The sequence below is a fragment of the Sturnira hondurensis genome, unplaced genomic scaffold (genome assembly GCF_014824575.4).
Source record: "Sturnira hondurensis isolate 20B ecotype Veracruz unplaced genomic scaffold, ASM1482457v3 Scaffold0013537, whole genome shotgun sequence".
Lineage (NCBI taxonomy): Eukaryota > Metazoa > Chordata > Mammalia > Chiroptera > Phyllostomidae > Sturnira > Sturnira hondurensis.
The window spans coordinates 2457917-2475810 of record NW_028086168.1 but is presented as its reverse complement, the minus strand read 5'-3'; the positions used below and the strand labels follow the sequence as shown (position 1 = coordinate 2475810).

Genomic DNA, 17894 nt, shown 5'->3' with positions numbered 1-17894 from the left:
AACCTAATTATCTCCTGTAATAATGTACATCTTGAATTTTAAAATCTATCAACTTATTTCACTTCTCTGAAGCAGTTGTTCATCCCATAAAATGGAGATAATAGTGCCCACAGATGTGTCGCACATGGGAATCAGGAGACGGATAAATTCAGCTTGGCGTGTGTGAATAAAATGCTCTACAAATGTTACTTCCTCTTCCTGTTACTTATAGAAATCGCAAAAAGTTAAAAATAACAATAACAAAGTGGTGGGGATTCCAAAGGGGACTACACCATATTTCACTAGATAAAATGTTTTATTTTGTCTTGTCTGGGGTGGGTGAGCAGGGAGTTTCACCAACATCTGTAACATTGTCTTCCTAGGAGTATCGGTTCCACGTTTGCTTACAGAGAAAACACTGACCAACTTTGAGCATAAAGTCTTTCATGTAGTGAGGGTTATTCAGAAATTGCTGTTCAGATGCTCTGAAGTCTTTGACCCCTTAAGCTAAATCTAATCTTAGTTGTCAAAGGAGCAGAAGGACATTCTAGATTTCTTAATATCCACAATATTCTGTAAGTGAACAAATGACCGCTTGAGTGGTTCTGAATATGGGATAAGCCCACAAGAATGAACAGGTTTAAAAAGTAAAAATTTTTCATAAAAGAAACAACAGAGAAATTGTAAGAAAAAATAAAACAATGAGAAGTACATGGACAAGGACACATTATTTTTATTCTTAAAAAAATCTGTCCCTAGCAACTATTTTTGACCATTTATTGCTTACTTGTTGGAGAAAAGGCCTTGTCTTGCTAACCTATCTCCTAGAGGTAACTCTACTTTGTGATTATATGATTCTTCTTTCTCCATTGAAGGCAGTTTCGCTTCTGTTATCTCGCTTTATAAGCTTTCAAGGCAAGAATAAGAAATAGAGTTTTAGATTGTTTTCAGCCTAAAAACAATTAAGAACAAAAAACATTCTGAACTAATTGTTTACAAAGACTTTACAAGGACAATTCTTTTGATTGTGCAGATTGATAAGGGTGGCAGCCTCCCGAGTAATCATTCCTTTCTGTCTCTGGTGGGTGTGGTGAGACATTGGAAAAGAACGTTAATTATCAGGAAGAACAAAGCTACATTGTTCCTTTAAGGTTCTTCAAGGTGCTGGAGCAAATCCAGAGAAAACTCTGATGGGGGCCAGGATAAAGAACTGGGGGTGGAGTGGGGGGTGGATTTGTGTCCCATGTAAGAGAGCCTTAAGATGCTGCCCTCTGGTGTCCAAGAGGTGAAAGACAGGCTGACAATTCCGATAACCAATTCTGTAAATGTGAAACATGTGTTAAGACTTTAGTTCCCTGATTAGATGTGGGGTGGGGTTAGTGAAGGAGGATATTCTCGGTTTGAGGCAAAGACATAAAAACTCATACATCTGGAAACTCTCACTAAGCGGAGGTTTAGGAAAAGACTGTAGTAACAGTGAGTATCTAGACTTAAAAAAAAAAAAGGCAGCAGAATGATGTTTTAATCTGTGCCTTAGTACAGGTGCTGGGGCTTGCCCACGGCGCCCTAGATGTTCAAGGCCCAGATGTTCTGCCAGTTCTTTTTGAGCAGTGACTCCAGGAAATGACAGCTAAGTGATGTCGTTTCCTTGTATCAGAGTATGATCCGAGCTCATACTCTGCCATCTTCACATGGCCAACAGCCACCGCCAGACACAGCACCTTCTTCATCTGGAACTTGGTTATGGATTTCACTTCATCGACTTTGGCCACCGTGTTCTCATTGTGGGTTAGCAAGGGAGGGAACTTGCTAGCCTTATTCAGGGATGATCAGAGCCAAAGCAAAAAGGCATCATACTTCTTGGCCAGTTTCTTGACCAGTTTCTTTTGTTGTTGTTGAGTTTCTTTAGCGTCTCAGGGTCCATGTGGGGGATAGTCACAGCCTTGGCCTTGTCACAGTATTGCTGCCCACCCCAGAACACAGATGGAGAACTTGGGGTGGGAGTGGACTTAAGCTTGACAGTGCCCGAGAAGCGTTTGTCCTTCAAAGGGTCATAGTTCTTCAAGCTGATCTGCAACTCCACTTTCCCCCAAAACTTCCCATGCTTGTGCTGGTTCTCATGCTGGACTTCAGAAAATTAAAGGACCTTCCATACTAACCTCACACTTTTTTCTTTCTTTTTCTTTTCTTTCTTTTCTTCTTCCATAACTGTCACAACAAACTTGGAATTTAAGATCTCAGGGAAGTGGGATTTTTCTTTCAGGGAAGTAGATCAGAAAAAAGAAAATCAAGGAAAGAAAGGAGGAAGACAGTGGGAAGTGGGAGATCATTATCAACGACTCACCCAGCCTCGGGCCACTCACCTTTGCTCTCATGATAAGCTGAATGGCTCTCTGGGACTTCTCCAGATTTTCTCACTGTCTTATTGAGGGCCTTTTATTTTTAAATATTCTTCATTTAAAAAATTCTGGTAAAATAAACATACATAAAATGTACATTGTAACCATCTTTAAGTGTACAGTGGTGTCGAGTACATTTATATTGTTGGGCAAAGATCACCACTGCCCGTCTCCTGGACTCTTTTCCTGTTGCAAAGCTGAAACTCTGTCCTCATTGGACAGTAACGCCCCACTCTTCCTGCTCCCTAGTCCCTGGCAAACACCATTCTATTCTGTCTCCGTTTTCTCTCTATTCTCTATTTCGTCTCTGCTCTGATCTTCATTATTTTCTTTCTTCTGCTAGATTTGGGTTTAGTTTGTTCTTTTTCAAGTTCCTTAACTTGTAAAGTTGTTGATTTGAGATATTTCTTGTTTTATAATGTAAGCATTTATAACTACAAGTTTTCCCTGTCCACTATTTTCACAGTGCCTCATAAGTTTTAGTATGGTGTCTTAGTTTTCATTTATCTCTTTTTTCCAGCTCTTGTGTTATTTGTTTCCCTTAGATCCACGAATTGTTTAAGAGTATGTTAGTTTACTCTAAAAGTTAAGCCTCCTTTTCTCAGCCTTCCCTAGCCCTTCTTGGCTCCCTAGCCATGGTCCTCCTTCACAGATACATAGAACTATAGGTGTAATAACCCTCAACCAATCTGGTCACAATTTGCCCATCTCTTAATTTACATAACAATCAACTCATTCAAAAGAATATATGTACACCTATGTTCATAGCAGCATTGTTTTCAATAAGCAAGATTTGGAAACAGCCTAAGTGCGCATTAGTTGATGAGCGTATAAAATAGCTGCCATACATTTACACAGTGGAATACAACACAGCAGTGAAAAAGAAGGAGCCCTGACCTTTTGTCACAGCATGAGTGGACCTGGGGAAATATTATGTTAAGTGAAATAATAGTCAGTAAAAGACAAATACCACATGATCTCACTTGTAAGTGGAATCTAGCGAACAAAATTAACTAACAAGCAAAATAGAAAGAGAGGCAGAGAAACATGGAAGAGACCAACAGCTGTAAGAAGAGAAGGGGAAGGTGGGAACTGGTTGAAAGGAGGTAAAGAGATTAGCCAAAGAACATATATGCTTGACCCATGGTGTGGGGATTGCCTGAGGGAGGGTGTGGGGGCTGGGGGGGCAGAGAAGAGGGGGGAAATTGGGACAACTATGGTAGTATAAATAACAAAAGTGCCCTGGCTGGCATGGCTCAGTGGATTGAGCACGGGCCTATGAAGCAAAGGGTCGCCGGTTCGGTTCCCAGTCAGAGCACATGCCTGGTTTGCAGGCCAGGTCCTCAGTGGGGGACACATGAGAAGCAACCACACATTGATGTTTCTCTCCCACTCTTTCTCCTTCCCTTTCCCTCTCTCTAAAAATAAATACATAAAATATTTAAAAAATAAAATACCGTTTAAAAAACCAATGAACTCATTGGCGCATGAGGGTTCATTAAACTATTCTATCTACTTTTGTATATGGTTGAAATTTCCTATAGCTAAAAACAACAATAACTGCATCTCTGCAGAGGGTTTGGCCATGATTTTTCATCCCTGAAAGATCCCTCTGTGTTTTCCAGAATAGTGAAACTTGCAACCCTGCAGATGAAATCAGTCTCCAGCTCTTGCAAATAAGCTTCCTCACTCCACAGATAATCCAGGGATTTGAAGGCCCATATTTTCTCAATGCTAACATTCTGGCTACTGAGTTCTTCTTCCTCAAAAGTGCTCTCTTCATGGTAACCTCTCATATTCAGCCCTAGGATGATGACCTCTCAGGCTCTTGCTCTCCATTTAGGAGAGCATACATTTAGGAATGTATGCTAGGTATATAGACAGAGGATTCAGGTACCACATTTTATAATGGTAAAAGGAAGTCTACCTATGTTATTTTATTTCTCTTTTTAAAATAATTTTACTGGTGCAATTTGAATGGGAAGAAGTAAGCTGAGGGTGGCTTGAAGAATGACTGGCCACCAGGACAGAATAACATCTCTGATCTTGGTAAAGTTTATGGCAGAGGCCTTGTTCTGGAATCCACATTCCTCTGTTTTATAAACTCAGAAACTTAAATGTTAGCACACATAGACACAACAGGACTCTAAGGGCTGATGAATGCCAATAATTAACTTGCAATGAGAAACTTAATTACAAGCAGACCCCAAATTCATGTTTTCTGGTTAGCACATTTCTGTTTATGGGAAACTTTTTATGCAAAGCCAAATTATAATCAGATGGGTATTCGGTGAGAGCAAGCTCTAGAACAGTGAGTTTTCAACCAGAGAGAGTTAGCATCCCCTGAGGGATGGGAAAAGGGTGGAGGCTGCTTGGGGAATTTTTGTGTATGATGGTTTTTTGTGTTTTGTTTTTTTTTTTAGCTTATGTCATTAGAAATGGTGTGCCCAATGGTATAGTGCAATAATACATTTTTTGGGGGGGGGATTTAAATCCTATTGCTTTTATAATGAAAATTATAAAAAGCAAAGTTCAATAGAATCTTCTTGGCTGGTGACACTCAGTTTGGAGGGTAGAAATCCACAAATCAGACTCTCTGGAGGTTTTAGCCTTTTTGTTTTTCTAAATGAGATGAGAGGACAGTGTTGACAGAGCACTGAGCAAAGGCCCCATGTGAGGCGACCTGTACTTTCAGGTTGCGAGTCAAATTTTCTGTTCTCAAGTTCTTTCTCACTAAAAAGTGTGGTGATAAGTGTGATCATATTTAGTTTATGATTAGTCACTAACTGTGGGGATTGATGTAGAAATGTACCTATATTACTTATAAAATATTATATAGTTTATATTATAGTGTAATATGTAGATAATATTATAAAATACTACTATAATTTGTAAACAAATAATTTGTAAACAAATTCTGCAGTGAGGCCAAACCACTATGTGGGAATAGCAGACGTTTCATGGTCTCAGTATTGATTTTTCTCCCTTCCTCCCTCCTCAAAAACCTTATGTTCCTTTGAGGATTGCTTTGGCTCCTGAGAAGGTGACTTTACTCTTGTTCTATTGCATCCCAATCCCTTAAACACAGTGATTGCTTTATAACCTAAACTAGTCCAATCAAAGTGAATCTAAAAACATTTTCTAATAGTAACACTGGCACAGGACGGGTTCACTTTCCAGGTGACTTTAGCAGTTACCATCTTCGGCCAGGAGGAGGGCCTACATAAGGAGAAAGCCAACACCAAGACAGGTCAGAGACACAGGAAAATAAGCGGTGGTCACGGGGATCATCAGTGGGCCACTGGGTGGGTTTGCCTCAAATCAGCACTCTCTCTGCACTTGACAGTTACTTGTACCAGTGAATTCTTTTTACTCTATCAGCCATTTTTAGTTGAAGTGGAAAGCATCGTGGGTGTCAGGGTACTGCTGAATCTGGATTGTCTGGATTTCTTGTTCTCTGACAGGTTCAAATATCACTCAGTGAAGCAAGTCCCAAAGGAAAAAACTCCAGTAACTGTCATGTTCTTAATTTTTCCTGTACATCAGAATCATGTGGAGGGCTTTTATAAATCTAAGGCCAATTAAATGAGAATCTATAATGGCGGGACTTAGGTAACAGAATCTGTACCCTCCCCACTCAAGTGACTCCAAAGGACACTTTAGGCTGAGAACTACTGGTCTCAGTGAATGTCTGGCTCTGTCCATTCAATGAAATCTGCAGACTCAATGAACTAAATTTGTCTCCCCACTGAAGCAAAAAAAACCACAAATGCTGACATGTAACTTGTGAAGTTTATGCAAACCATACTTGTGTGATAGAAAAGCAAGATTAATTTGGAGTGTGTTTATCTTTAAAATGTATGCAAATGTTGTATTCTAATCCATTTTATATTCCTTTCTCCCTCTTTCTTTTTCTCCCATCCACTTTTTAAAAAATTTATATTTAGAAAGAAGGAGGAGGGAGAAAGAGAGGGAGAGAAACATCAATGTGTGGTTGCCTCTTGCACTCCCCCAGCTGGAGACCTGGTCTGCAAGCATGACTACTATGTGCCATGACTGGGAATCAAACCAGAAACCTTTCAGTTCTCAGGCTGACAATCAGTCCGCAGAGCCATACCATTCAGGGCTCCTGTTCACATTTAATAGGAGTTTACCAAGTACCAGTCCCAGTGAAAGACAGCAGGGATACAGAGGAAAACAAGAAAGACACATTTCTTACAACCCAGAAATAATAGGTAGTTATTAATTACCAAAAAACGCTCCTGTGATATCTCTGATAAGGGCAGCAAGTGGCACTATGTAAACAGAACAGGGCTCCTGCCCTCCTGGAAGAAGTATTGTTTAAGCTAACACCAGAGGAAGGCATGTGAGTTACCTTGTTAGATGTGGCTCAGGGCTGTCAAACTCATTTTCACCAGGGGCCACATCAGCCTCGAGGTTGCCTTCAAAGGGCCGAATGTAATTTTAGGACTGTATAAATGTAAAATGTAACTACTTCTTAACAGTTAAACGAGAGCTCAGCACTGCCACCAGGTAGAAACAAGGTGGCAGGCCAGATAAAAAAAGGTGGAGGGCTGGATTTGGCCCATAGGCCTGTGTTTGCCACCTGTGGTGTAAGAGGATCTAGACAGTGGAAGTGACGGAACTGAAAGAACTTAGCAGGAAGAAGAGGAGAATGCTAGAGAGATGAGGTTGGAAGTGGAGACCAGACTTTATCCCAAAAGTAACGCAAGTCAACTGAAGGGTGTTAAGCAGTCAAAGTGTGTGATTTCTCTTTTTGAAAGATAACTGTGGCTCCTGCATAGAAAATGCATGGGGGAGGAGGGCAGGGGGCATAAGACGGAGTCAGGGAGACCAGTTGACTGGAGGCAGATACCGTAGCCCAGGCAAGCGCGCGGAGTCCATAGGAATGGAGACATGCGGACTCATATGAGTGCTATTTAAGAAGGTAGAATTGACAGGACTTGATAATTGACCAGGGCTGTGGTGACTGAGTGGGGAAAGAGAAGCCAAGAGTTACGCATCTCTGGTGTGAGCAACTGTGTGGGTGCCGATGTCATTTCTTGAATAAAGAACACTGGAAGAAAACCAACTTGGTAGGAGATGAGTTGAATTCTTCCCATCTTGAGTTTGAAGTAACTTTTAGGCATCTGAGTGCAGATTGCTGATAGGTAGTCCCATGCGTCTCAGACTCAGAAGAGCGATACAGGCTAGATCTATAGGGGACAGTCATCAGAAAATTAATAGTAATTAAAGCCAAGAGAATAATCAAGTTACCTGACATAAGTCTGTAGAGAGAAATGGATGAAGTTCTGAGGAAAATCTACAACTAAGAGGAAAGTAGAGGAGAGAGTCTTGCAGAAAAGAATGAGAACACATCACCAGAGATGTTGGAGGCAAAATAGTAGAGCATTTTACGCACTCATGCAAAGATAGGGAAGGGTGTATTTTTAAGAAAGACATAGTGATCAATCTAACACATGAGGCTGAAATATCCAGTAAGATGAGGACTGAAAAATGTACATTGGGTTTAGCAAAATGGAAGGTCCTGGAACTGTTACTAGGAATGCCTTGGGAAGGGAAGGTGAAATTTTTCAAAAGTTAATGAAATGGAAAAGAGAGAGAGTGTGTGCTAACTGAAAAGGGATGTAGGTCAAGGGATATTAAGATGAGACAGACTGAACAAAATTTTTAATAGAAAGAAATCAGAAAGATAAGTAAAAGATATAAACATTTCAGGATCCAGGGATGTGAGGAATGCCTCTTCTACTAGAGAAAAGAGAAAGAGGAGTATCAGTGCAGAGAACAGTCAGGATTTTAGATTTGTTGACTAGAAGTGGAGGAAATTCTTATGTGATCACTTCTACTTGTTCTGTGAAGGAGACAATCATCAACAGAGAATGAGAGGGGTTGGTGGGTGAGTTAGAAATTTAAGGGGAGTGGGGAAGATTCGAACTGTTAAAAATAGGAGACAACAGTCATGGCTGGTGTGGCTCTGTTGGTCATCCTGTACACTGAAAGGGTGTGGGTTCGATTCCTGGTAAAGCCATACACCTAGGTTGTGGGTTAGATCCCTAGCTGGGACATGTGAGCGAGGCCACTGTCTATGTTTCTCACATTAATGTTTCTCTCTCTCTGTCTCTCTAAAAGAAATGAAAGAATGTCCTTTGGTGAGGATTAAAAGAAAAAAGTGGGGGACAACTGACTAGGGAAATGGAAGGCTAGCCTGTCAGTGTTAAGAGCTTAACAGAGTTTAGTGATCATTAATGTATAAGCTTAATAGTCTATGTGGTTCTGTATATTTTTTCCTGTAGGTCTCAGCAGCCCATGAACTAGCAAGAAAAAAGATGGCTATTTTAATTCACGTGTGGTGAGCAAAATAGATGCAATAGAAGATGAAATGAAAAGGATTTACAATATTGGTAGTGATGGGTTGTGAATCCAAGATGGATAGGGAGGGAAATATGGATGGGCAAAGGCAGACAAATGGAGAGAGAGAATAGGCAATTGAGGTTCCATTTGAAGCTCAAGAAATGAACTGTTGGAAGTAATTGACTTGCAACTATTCCAATTGACTGATCCAATGAGCTGGATCAGTTTCAGAGAATAGGATGTCTGAAATTGTGATATTAGAAACAGAAGTGTTCATGTGGGGACAATGGTCAGGGAGCATCAATGGAAGCAAGTATATGAATGAGAATGGGAAGACCTTAGGAAATGAGATCCAGGAAATGAGAAGCCAGGTGTTGGATAAATCACCCACACATCAGTTTGATGGAAGAACTTGAGGGAGCAGAACAAATGGAAGCTAAAGGCCCCTCATAGTCTTGCCACTGCCCATTCCTCTGATTATGTCTACCCTCACTTAACTTGAGCCACACCAACATCCTCACATTCCCTCAAACATATCAACCCCATCCTCACCTCAGGGCATTTGCATATACTTGTCCTTATGTCTTTACTACTCTTCTCCCAAATATTCCACAGCTTATTCTCTCTCTTCGTTCACATTGCTGCTCCAACATCACTTCTTCAGAGTCTTCTCTGATCAATCTACGTAAAATGGTAGCTCTTGACTCTAACCCTTCACTCTAACACCTAATCTGGTTTTATTTCCTTTATTATCTCTCATACCACTAGAATGTAAGCTCGATGTAAGCAGTGATATTTCTCTTGTTCCCACTGTATTCTCAGCACCTAAAGCAGACCATGGAACCTAGTACGTGCTCAATAAATACTTGTTGGATGAATAGATGGAAAAGAGAAAGAATCCAGAAAGTACATGAAAGGCAGCTATTCATGATAAGGGGGCATGAATGGCATACATTCTAATGAGCTAGGGCTTTGAAACAAGAGTGAAAGGGGAAAGTTTGAAAGGCCAAGGGGGTAAATGATACTGACACCCCCTCTTCCACTCCTAGAACACCCACCTCCACTAAAAAAGGCAAAAGGGAAATGGGTCCTGAGGGGAGACCCAGATTCAAGGTTATAGTAGTGACAGTGGGTCATTGTGCAAAGGGGCCCACAAAAGGCAGCCGCTGCCGCACCCCATGCCACAGCGCAGGTGACCGAAGTGCAGCCTCTGACTTCCCACTTCTCTGCCTTTGCTCCTGCTCATCTCCTGCTCGGAATGCCCACCGTGCCCATCTGCTCAAATCTGCTCTTCTCTCAACAACTGAGACACTTTTTTTCTGACCACCGCAGGCTAAAGTGCTTTTCCCTACTCTGAAGTTCCACAGAGCTTATTGTATGTTCACTCACTGCTCACTCACTCTTACTTACTCATGCATTTGTTCATTAGTTTTTTTAGCTATAATTTGCCAAGTACTATCCCAAGCAGTTTCATTTGATAATTACTATTTTATGGTTTTATCTTATTTCTACCAGCAAAGTGTAATATACTAATTAAAAGAATTACAGTGAAACCACCAGATTATTATGTTTGAAGGTAAGTTTATAGACACAATAGAGAAGATACAGGAAGCAAATAAAATAGCACAGCACTCAAAGAAAAATGCTAATTAAGGTCATTTGTTTTGAACCTTCATCTCCCTAATCAACTGTGAGATCCTAATTATGAGTTTGTTGCACTCAAACTATATCCTAAAATAATGCTTAACTTTCAGATGCCTGACAATTCGCAGAGCTATTTTACAAGAATCTTATTTTATGAAACGAAGCATGCAATTTTACATAATCTAATTGTATTGTTGCCCTCTGTAACATTTTGGGGTATTTAAACAGAGACTTAAGCAGAGAAAGACTTGATTGAATGTATACTAGGTTCTCTACAGAATCAGAAGGCAGCTCTGAGACCTGGTCCCACAGGAGCACCTTCATGAGTCATGGACAGGTCTCCAAGCATCTTGCAAGGTCGCCACAACTGTTTTGACTTCCCAGGTTTCAAGGTCCCAAGAGAGAGAATTAAGAGGCTCAGCATGATATCCTGTCACTGAACTAGTGGCACTGAACTATATCCAATTGGGAAGAGATTATTCCCCACATATAAACCAGAGTGCAATTACCAAAACAGCAAAAACAATCAAGGGAAAAAGTGCCTTCCTGATGTCCTTCATGAGAACTACTCACTCCTCCTCTTACGTACACAGAGCTTCTTATTTATTATACCCCTTCCTGTGCTTACTCACGCTTGGACGGAATCATGTTGCTTACCTTCCCATCTCCTCCACGGGCCCACAAATCCCGGAGCTGTGGCTGCAGCAGCGGCGTCATCTACAGAATGGTGTTCTAGAGACCCCTCAGTGCACTATTTCAAAATTAGTTCGCAAATGTTTTCAGGTGTGAACTTAAGCAAAAGTAAATGCCTTTTTCTCTGTTCCACTACAAACAATTTTTATGAATTGTTTACAGTTTTATCTAATATGAAAAATATGCAAATGAATATAGGAAGACATAGATCCTTAGTCACTTTCTTATCTTCTCTAAATCTATAAAATGCCCACAAAATTTTCATCATTTCAGTAGCAAATCTTTTATATTAAAATGAAACACTAATATAATTTTCTTCAGAGCTGATTTCAGCTAAGAGTCTCTTGAACAGTTAGCTGACTAGCTCGCTACCTGATACAACTTTTTGGATATGACTAAACATACAGCACTCAGTTCGCTGCAACTCTGCTAATAACTGGCTTGGGAAAAAATTGCTCTCGGACTTTTCTAACTTGAATCTGGGAAAATAATTCCATAAAACTATCATTATAGAAAATACATTACTAAATCTGTCAAAGGTTCTCTTATAAACACTATATAATAAAATATAACAGATTATTTCATTGCAAGACCAGGAATAAGACTCAAATACTGTAAAAAGCAACAGTGTGGCCATACAAATGGAATATTATTCAGTCATAAAAAAGGTATAACATACTGACATGGGCTACAACATGAACCTTGAAAATAATATGCCAAGTGAAAGATGCTAGACACAAAAAGCCATATATTATATAATTCCACTTATATAAAATGTCCAGAAGAGACAAATCCACAGGGAGGTTGGTGGTTGCTAGGACTGGAGGGAGTGGGAAATGGAGAGTGACTGTTAGCAGAAATGGGTTTCTTTCTGGAGTGATAAAAATGTCCTACCACAGAGTGGTGATGGTTGCGCAACTTTGTGAACCTACTAAAAACCATGGAATTGTATACTTTGAAAAGATGAATTTAATGTAAATTATTTCTCAAAAATTAAAAACAGGAAGGAAGAGGCTTAGTGAGAATTTGGTATGAAAATAAATTGTTCTACGGGCCTAAGAAAGGCACAAATTTGGTATTTATGTCAAGGCAAAGACAAAGAATGGGAGAAAAGAGCATAGGAAAATATACCCAATAATTACCTACTTAGAGTCTAACCATTTTTTTAAAAAGGCTTTTATTACATTGCTCATATCGTGAGAGAAATAATTTTTGCCCTTTAAGTGCTAAAAAAGTTGCCTGCAGCCTTTCTTAGTTCTCTGTCTGTGAATTGTGCAAGTCTCAGCTGCAAATCAAGCAATTTTATTATGTTGCAGCACTCCAACTCACTTGAGCTTTGTAAGAATTTTTCTTTATTTGGAATACAAGCACGGTTGGCAGACCATGCCAGGATATAATATCCCAACCATCTATACTTGCCCCAGTGAAACTCAAAGACTTCCCTGCATTTTCTTTTCCTCATTCTCTGAATTTTAATCTGTGTGTTTCTAGTCTTTGAGTTAATGGAGAAGCCTTTTCGTTCTGTGAACTAAGCACATTCCTTCAAAACCACAGGCATCCACTTTTCATTGGATTTTTAACAATCACCACATTGGCATGCAGGTAAAAAGGGCACTCAATTTGCTTTTCCCATCACACCTCTGGTTACCTCAGGGAACCCCACTGCAATGGAAAAGGGGAAAAGGCTAATTTCTGGCATTCTAACCACGTCTGGGTATTCCACACTATTCTGCAGTGACCCATCCTCTCCCCTGAACAGGTCTACACTGTAGCCTCTGAGTCGAGTTAGTGCTTGCCTTCTGGAAGAAGGTGGAGTTTCCAAAAGAGTTTCCCTTGTTCAGAACGGCCTCCTTAGGAGATTCCTTTCTGCAGCCTAATGAGTTTACGATTAAACTATTTTCAAGGATTGAATAGGATGGACAAGCATGAGAGCGTTGTAAACCGAGAACTAGGACTTTATTCTTTGTTCGACACACAGCGTGAATCACTCTAAGCGCTTAATAAATATTAACAAAACTGAGTCAGGACCATTATCCGACGAGAGCTATAAAAGGTTTTCAAATTTGCTTTGTTATTCCTGTCAACACAATGCCCTACATAAACTAGTGAATTACAGCCCGATGTAAGAGAGTAAAGAGTAAGAAAAACTAAGAATAAAGAAGTAAAAGACCTCCTGGTTTGTGAGAAAGGGCAAGTCTTTTTTTTTTTTTGCATGGTCTCTCTGTGTTATAAGAGAAGATGTAATTGCAAAAGGAAGTGAAAGTTAATAGTCTTAGCAAATTAAAAAGCATGAGTTTTGGCTCAAGCACAGAAGAACAAGGCCTCCAACTCTGATGGCTACATTATTAGTACTATTCCTAATAATAATGGATCTAATATACAATAGAATTATTGAAAAAAACTCAAAGTTGCTGTTTAAAAAACCTAAAGAGAAACCACAGAGTACATTAATGCAGATATCTGTGTTCCTCATGTTCCTTTTCAGATTAAGCCCATTAAGGAAACTGAATTACTTTTCCTATATTTCCTCATTATGATAAATAGAATCTTAGGGACTTATGGCTATCAAACATAATTAAGTGATTTGAGTTCCTGGGCAGGGAGAGGAGTGGAGCTATACAAACATAAAACAAAGAGCCATTACTAATTAGTGATCAAACCATTATATATATACTTTACTGTGATAAAGTGCACCATTGTTTTTTCATCTCCATAGTATACTGTTTTGCAAAGCTGAGAAATAATGGGCTTATTCGGCTTTTATAACTAAAAGATCATTTTCAAAGTTTGTAAAGCTTACTGAACTAACCACATTAATGATGGAGTGGACTTGTTTTGTTTTTAAAAATAAGTTTTCAAGTTTGAGCATAACAGTCCTGGTGGTTTAAGAAGTGAGTATTTAAATGAGAGGCAATGTCTTATGACACCCTTTTTACCAAAATATTTTCTACCATTTGTGAAAGAAAAGAGATAAGAGTAACCTAGGATCCTGGAAACTGTGGAAGGGTAAATTAAGGAGGGACTTAATCATACATAATTTTATAAAATAAGTACAGAGACAAGTGAGTAAATTATTGTAGGAAGACTTTAACATAGCAGCTGACAGAACTTCCTGGCCATAAGGGCTGCAAAAAACTGCAAAGACATTTATGTGTCTTTCTTTGAAGACTAAAAACAATGCAGGTAATTCTTCAGTTAGATGAAATATTACGTATAAAGAAGAGAACTGGCTTAGATAACATCTTGAGCTTCCTATGCTTTTTTCACTAGTAGGGAGAAAAAAAACAACACACTCTAGACCAACCTCTATGTAAAAAACCTTGGCCTGACCACCTGAGTCCTTTGGGGACTAAGGAGATTTGAATAGCTGAGTTTTCTGGAGAACTATGTGTGATATCATTCCAAGAATTAAAATTTTGGACAAAAATATTACTAAAAATGTACTTAAAATCCCTGATCATTTTAGGGATTGTAAATCTCTCTTCAGATTTTAAAGTTGTTTTTAATGAGTCATCTAACTCATTATAGAAATTAAGAAGAAAAAGAAACAGCCATAATTCTACCACCCAGAAATCACCAGGTAATATTTATTTATTTATTTACTCACTCATTCATTCATTCATTCATCTTAACCCCTTGTCACACCACTGATTGAAGCGAAACAGGACATGCTGCCATTTCACCCAAAAGCAGTATTTTTACTTTGCCTTTCTCGACGGCTCAGTGGGTCATTAACAAAAGGCCCAATGAGTGCTTTTCTTTCTTTTCTTTTTTAATATATTTTATTGATTATGTCATTACAGTTGTCCCATCCCTCCCTTTACTCCCCTCCACCCTGTGCACCCCTCCCCCACCATTCCCCCCTTTTGTTCATGTCCATGTGTCACAAGTTCTTTAGATTCTGTATTTCCCATACTATTCCTGCCCTCCCCTGTCTATTTTCTACCTACTGTCTATGCTACTTATTCTCTGTACCTTCTCCCCACTCCTCCTCCTCCCACTCCCCTGTTGCTAACCCTCCATGTGACCGCCATTTCTGTGGTTCCACTCCCGATCTAGCTGTCCTCTTAGTTTGCTTTTGTTTTAGGTGTGGTTGTTAATAATTGTGAGTTTGCTGTCCTTTCACTGTTCATATTTTTTATCTTCTTTTTCTTGTATAAGTCCCTTTAACATTTCATATAATAAGGGCTTGGTGATGATGAACTTGAATTTGACCTTATCTGAGAAGCACTTTATCTGCCCATCCATTCTAAATGAAAGCTTTGCTGGATAGAGCAATCTTGGCTGTAGGTCTTTGGATTTCATGACTTGAATACTTCTTTCCAGCCCCTTCTTCCCTGTAAGATCTCTTTTGAGAAATCCGCTGACAGTATGATGGGCACTCCTTTGCAGGTAACTGTCCCCTTATCTCTTGCTGCTTCTAGGATTCTTTCCTTCATTTTAATCTTGGCTAATGTAATTCTGATGTGCCTTGGTGTGTTCCTTCTTGGGTCCAACTTCTTTGGGACTCTCTGAGCTTCCTGGATTTCCTGGAAGTCTATTTCCTTTGCCAGACTGGGGAAGTTCTCCTTTATTACTTGTTCAAATAAGTTTTCCACTCGTGGCCATTCCTCTTCCCCTTCTGGTACCCCTATAATTCAGATGTTGGAATGTTTAAAGATGTCCTAGAGGTTCCTAAGCCTCTCGTCATTTCTTTGAATTCTTGTTTCTTCATTCTTTTCTGTTTGGTCATTTTCTTCTTCCTTCTGGTCCACTCCCTTGATTTGAGTCCCAGTTTCCTTTCCATCACTATTGGTTTCCTGTGCATTTCCCTTCATTTCAATCAGTTTAGTCTTCATATATTCCTCTAGTATGTGGCTAAAATCAACCAATTCTGTGAGCATCCTGATCACCAGTGTTTTGAATTGTGCATCTGAAAAGTTGGCTATTTCTTGGTCACTTAGAATTATAGGCTTTGGGGCTTTGAGCTGTTCTTGAGTCACAATGTATGGTCTGTTCGCACCTGTTATGTTTGAGGGGCGGAGCCTTAGGTGTTCACCAGGGCTGGGCGACCCAGTCACTGGGTTGTGACGCTGTATGTGGGGGCGGGGTCAGAGAGGGAAAAGAAAGGGGCTTTGCTCTGCTCTGCTCTCTCAGATTTGTCCCCTCTGCTGCTTCCCACAAGCAAATTGGGCCCGTCTGGTGCTGGTTCCCGGGTGTGTGGGCCTGTGTACTCTCTAGGACCTTGTGAGTCTCTCCAACGAACTCTCTGTGAGCCTGGGAGCCTCTCCCGGCCCCTCAACCCCTAGGAAGTCTTTCCAATTGGTGCTTTCAGGCTCTAATTCCCGTCGCTGAGGCCCTAGCCTGAGTGGTTTGTCTCACTGTTCGCTCCTTCACTTGATTTATCTGTGCGTGAATATGTGACCACAGTCAGCCAGCCACCCTGCACCCTCACTGGGTCTGCCCGTCGTCACCCCACTCCTGGGATCCACCAACCACCTCTGCTTCCGCTCCTGGGTGGGTCAGACCGAACGATCTTTCCAGCTCGACCCCGCTCCGCCCCTGGCTCCGCACCTCTTACTGGTTTGGCTGAATGGTTTGTTATTGTCGGACTTCCATACAGTTCAATTTTCACCGTTTTGGCTGCATTTTTGTTTCTAAAACTTAGCTGTCTTTAAATTTAGTTGTGGGAAAGGGCACAGTGTTTCCACCTACGCCTCCATCTTGGCCAGAAGTCTACCAATGAGTGCTTTTCAAAGAGGCCAGGTACTATTTTCTGTTTCTTGAATTATCTCCCAGTGTATATGGGATATAATGAGATAAGATACATCCAATAAAATAATGAGATCTCAGTCTACATGAGTATTTTCTAAAGCCTGGGGTTATGCTAAACATTCTATATACATAGTCTCATTTAATCCTCATAAGCCAGTAAGATAGGTGTTATTATTCCTATTTTACAGATGAAGACAACAAGACTTTGGGAATTTATTAAGGGTATGTTAGAAGCCACAGAGCCTAAATTCAAACTCTTTTATCCAGTTCCAAAGACTGGCCTCTTAACTTTTTCATAGGATTAAGAGCCTCCATACATGTATCCTTTACACACACACTTAATGATTTTTCAAACTTTCCTGTCAGGTTCTTATCTCTCAGTTTTCAAAGAAGATATATTTCCATCTTAGCATTTCTCCACCACCTTTCTAATCGCTGCTTTAAACTTGTGTAAGCTTGAAAACACCAGTAACAGACAAGCTCACTGACATCTCGTGAAACACAGAGACTATATGTCGATTTTGTGATACATATACTATTTCTTACAGTTCTGATCTGGGTTTGAGACATGAAAGATATAATAGTTAAGTCTAAACATGGACCAGTCAGTCCTGAAAAATCAGCTTACTAATAATCCAAATGTTAATAAGAATTTAGATGGTAATAGATAAAAGGGCACATTACCAATAGTAATAGATAAAAAGGTACATTACCCAGAGTCAAGAAACTTGATCATACAGACAGTGGAACAATGACTGCATCTGCAGAAAATATATTTATAAACAAGCCACACACACACAAAATCAAATATGCCATAGACCCAACAAGGCAGAGTTGTCCATAAGGGATGGGATGTTTATATACGAAAAGGAAGAGGCTTACTTTCTACCCTGTACTAAAAAGTGAGCCCCAGATTCAAAAAGGTGTCAAGAGAATGCTCCCAACTCACTCTGGCCCACAAAGGTGAAGGCAGCACATCAGAAATAATGAAAGAGAGAGAGGCCAGGAAGGTGTGATACGTGAGAGACAAATGCTTTCTTACTTCGATTGGAG

General features: G+C 40.0%; 2 pseudogenes; both read right to left on the bottom strand.

The window, feature by feature from the left end:
- Positions 1-1512: 1512 nt before the first annotated feature.
- LOC118997947 (60S ribosomal protein L10a-like) lies at positions 1513-11111 on the bottom strand (annotated as a pseudogene).
- Positions 11112-14721: 3610 nt separating this feature from the next.
- LOC118997957 (uncharacterized) lies at positions 14722-14847 on the bottom strand (annotated as a pseudogene).
- Positions 14848-17894: the final 3047 nt, after the last annotated feature.